This window comes from Orbicella faveolata, unplaced genomic scaffold, assembly GCF_042242905.1.
Source record: "Orbicella faveolata isolate gen_17 unplaced genomic scaffold, um_ofav_v1 contig_47, whole genome shotgun sequence".
In the NCBI taxonomy this organism is placed as follows: Eukaryota; Metazoa; Cnidaria; class Anthozoa; order Scleractinia; family Merulinidae; genus Orbicella; species Orbicella faveolata.
In genome coordinates, this window is record NW_028301577.1 from 24,380,223 (window position 1) to 24,384,472 (window position 4,250).

A 4,250-nucleotide genomic window follows, 5' to 3' on the forward strand; every position below is an offset into this window, starting at 1 on the left:
TTTCCTTGTCAACTAAATTTACAGCAAGGATCCAACTTAAAAGATCTTCAGCCATAATTTTGTTCCAGAGCAAAACAGAAATATACAAAATGCTCCAGAGAAAAGGCTGATGTTAAAGACCTGGTGGAGATCGTTAAAGATGTAGCGCATTTAGCCGGAAAGAATAGCTTTATAAACTACACCAGTTAAGTTTTTACAACAGTGGAGTGAAAAGGGTTCATCCATGCTCGTGATCAATTTTGAGCATTTGAATTGTGCTGCCTTATGGCGGAGGCGTTTTAGAACTTGTCGGTTCCAATCTTGAAATCATGCGTGTCCTGAGAAACTTTCTGAAGATAACGTCCTAATGTTTTTTTTTTTTTTTTTTTTTTTTTTTAATTCACAACTCCTGTTTGCTTGACATAGTGTTAATATTGCTATGAGAGAATAAATACTGATCACAGTCAGAAACACAATTTAATGCATAGTTAAAAATTACTGAATAGCCACTGGCAAGGGCCATGGCCGTAAAAGAAGGGGACCGGGGGGAGGCCGTTGTCCTTCCCCTCACTTTTTTGGGGGCAATTTAATATACATACCAGTCGGAAATATTAAATGTATTTTATGCCACGATGCTGTCATGTTGCTTTTGAGCAACTTTTGGCGTTTGGAGCAACTTTTCACGGTTCTAGCAACCTCGAGCAAGTTTTGCCTTTTTGAGAAACTTTTGAGCAAAATATAGCACGAAAAAGTCAACGATTTCAAAGAAAATATCAATTTATGGGAATTTCTTGAATGTTTATCAACCTTTTGAAGTTTGAACACAAAACCTGTCACTTAACAACGTTCGGCAAGACGTCGAATGAACCATGTGTTTTGTTCCGTAGACTTAAGAGTATCCTTAAATTTCACCCATATTTGCGAGTAACTCTTTAAAGCTAAGTGCCAATTTTTTTCTTGACCGATGTTCGCAATTATTGTGAAGAACGACAAAAAAATCCGGCGTTTATATAAAAATATCAAGAATTTTGATTTAGGTTGCAACTTCTTCGATTTTTGGCAATTTTTTAGCATTAACTTTTTGGCATTCCAGTGAGCAACTTGTCAGCATTTTATAAGCACAATCGGGGCAGGCCTAATCGTATCTCACAAAGGTGTCCTAAAATGCCCCAAACAAAATTTTTCGAGGGAGGATCCCCGTGGACTCCCCCAACCCCACAAGGATGGGTCTCCGATCCATCAGCCTACGCCAGCAGCCCTTGTGCCCCCCTCACTGTAATATTTGTTCCTACGGGCCTAAGGGGTTTTTACTTAATCGATCGTTTTAGACAGAAAATAATTCTTTACACCAACACTATATGTGCTTTAAAACAGGCTAGACCGAACAACGAACAACCAAATTTTGCAGTAACGTCGAAAACGTATCTGGAAATGTCTCTCAAATTGTTTATAATCGGCGTTTGAAATAAGACTTACGAAGGTATTCAAATTCATATACTTGAATTGCCCAAGTGTCGCAGATGGCTTCAAGGGCTTCTTCTTGTCGTCTTGTTTCGTCGTCGAGGAATATATTACGCCTAACATTTTTTTAAAGTTATGTTTTTACTCATTTTGCAAGTTAACAACATGTGCTACAGATTTACATTTCTGTTTATCAGACATCTGCACATCTTCTCAGCTTAGAATTTCATTTCAAATAACCGCTATTTTAAATCTTAATTGACTTTTATTCTTCCCCTGAGTGGTGCTAAAAGTGTCGGAAATAATGTGGAGAAGCTTCCTTTTACAACTGACACATTTCAACTAACGTTTACAAGAAATAACTAATTTAATTCAAAGGTGGGCAGAAAAGTGAATTTGCGAAAATCTGAAATGAACTGTGTTAACGATTACATACTTCACGTTCGCCACGGTGAAGAGAAAATAAATAAGATATTTCCACTGCGAGTGGCAACGGATGTTAGAAAAATCGAACTTGTTTTGTAAGGGCGCGTTTGATGGAAAAAATGGAGAATTGGAAGAAAATTACAGTAGAATAAAAGAAGAAAAACTTAATAAATGAGGTGTCTTCAAAGGAAAATTTGTTTATGAAGACATTAAAATGGAAATTGATTATTACAGATATATGCATATAATAGAGACCTATCACCTCGATGTTCTTCTTTGCTTCGATTTAGAAAAACATTTAGAAGTTTGCTAAACCAAAACCTCTCGGGGTTAAACGTGCGCTCTCTCACAGCTTTCAAGTTTCCGTTATATAGCCGTCTTGGTATTTTTCTGAACTATATCCACGTTAATTTTTCCACTAAAAAATCTTAGTCAGTCGTAGTCGTTTATTAGTTGTTGCCTCAGAAAGGTGCGCTGAGGAAGTTTTGGGCCAGAACGAAATATGGCAGTGTTTTCAGAAAAAATTTGCTTTTCTTTTAGAAAAAAGTTCAAATTATGATATTGCTCTCTTGCTGGTAAAGTTATAGAAAGTAAATACGGTTTCCCACCAATCAAAATGTACAGTTTCTGTATGTTGTTTTGTCATGCTTTAGTACAGACGTGGTATACAAGAATCAGGTCAAAACCATATTTTTCTCAGATGTTAAATCACTCGCAAGCACAAAACGGATATCAACCCTGAATCATAGTCTCCTCTACTAACTATGCTTGAATTAAAGTCCTAGCCAGCCACTAGAGTTCGATTTATTACTACTGAAATAGCAAATAAAACAGGTCAAATCAGGAAGAAAGTCATTTAAAACTTTGACTTATTCCACGACTAGTATATATGAAAAAAAAAAATGTGCGCGAAAGCACTAACGGGAAGTGACACTTCAAAACAGGAATGGACAGTGAAATATTCTCCGAGAGAATAAATATCACGGACAGCACCAAGACAATTTATGCAAACGTTTGGCCTGAATAGACCCCAAAATGAGATCGCCTGGCAGCCGAATATGCTAATGTAACGTCCATACAAATACATTTGATGCCTACAGTTCATTCTGTGAACTGGCATTATTTGATATTCATTAGCCAGTCTTTGAGCTGGTGATTTAGAAGGCAGAATTATCGTGAAAACCAAACAAGACGGAATCAAACAGGACGACTAAGGGAATTGAGTTTAGCGCTCCGGGTGTGAATATTTTTTGTCGCGTGATTCACAAAGTGTTTTGACTACAATACCTGCCGTCCGAAATCTGCCAAATTATTTCTAGCTTTTCTATATTCAGTGGAGACTATGTTGATTACTTCGCAAAGATCAGTATTTTTTTGTTCACCTAAATAAACCGTTCTTGAGTCTTAAGCGAAGTAGGCTTCGAGAAGACTGCATGTCCCCTAAAGGCGAAAAGTGAAACCCCGCTGTACGTGTTCCTAAAATTAATTGTTATTCAAAACAAACTTTATTGTAAGTATAGTATTCCTCTTCGTATTTTAAATATCTGAAATATGTGACCGAACGATTCTCTAGCTTTTAGTTTTTAAATTACTTCTTCCTCACACTTCACATTTGCTATGTTTACTGATCGATTGAGGCAAAATGGTTTTCGCAAACATACACTACTGTTTTATTTACATTTCGTCCTATAAATTTCACTTGAAATGCGAAATTCAAATACAGAGCATTATGATGAAAATGGGATGTTTTGAGTTGTAAACTGGCCTAAATTGCATATTCTATGCCTTGCAAATGGCTGTAGAGAAAGGATATGGGGTATTTATCATTCAATGTTTCCGGACTTCATCCGGTTTTCTCACAGCTATCGGCTGGATTCGTTTTCGTCAGGCTTTGGAACAATGGACTCTCTTCTCCTCTAAAGCTTGATAACCTTAAAAACGAACTGAGCCGAAACAAATATATTCGTGATTTTAATGATTGCGTGTTTTCCGTGGTTCTAAACTGTCGTGACTGCCGCCATAGTGTAAATCTAATTGCCCACTTTCGCGCCGGACAATTCGTTCGACACCACACTTAAGGTGAAAAAATACGCGGCATACTTCAATAGGTGCAGTAAAGCCCAACAGCGCCTCCTCGAGAAATTCACAATACTATCTCATTAGCTGTCATTTACCTCGTCCCGTCAACAAAGCCAGCACAACATCCTTCACTCAATTATCCCAAATTATGCGTGGATCCTGTCAATATTGTTCGATTTCGGGACATCTGCTAGCATGAGCTGGGATTGGGTGTTCGACAGCAAAGCCCTTCTAATGCAACAAATTTCGTCCAATAAGGAATCAGACGGTCACAGGCAATTTGCTTCTATGGGCCAACAAACGCA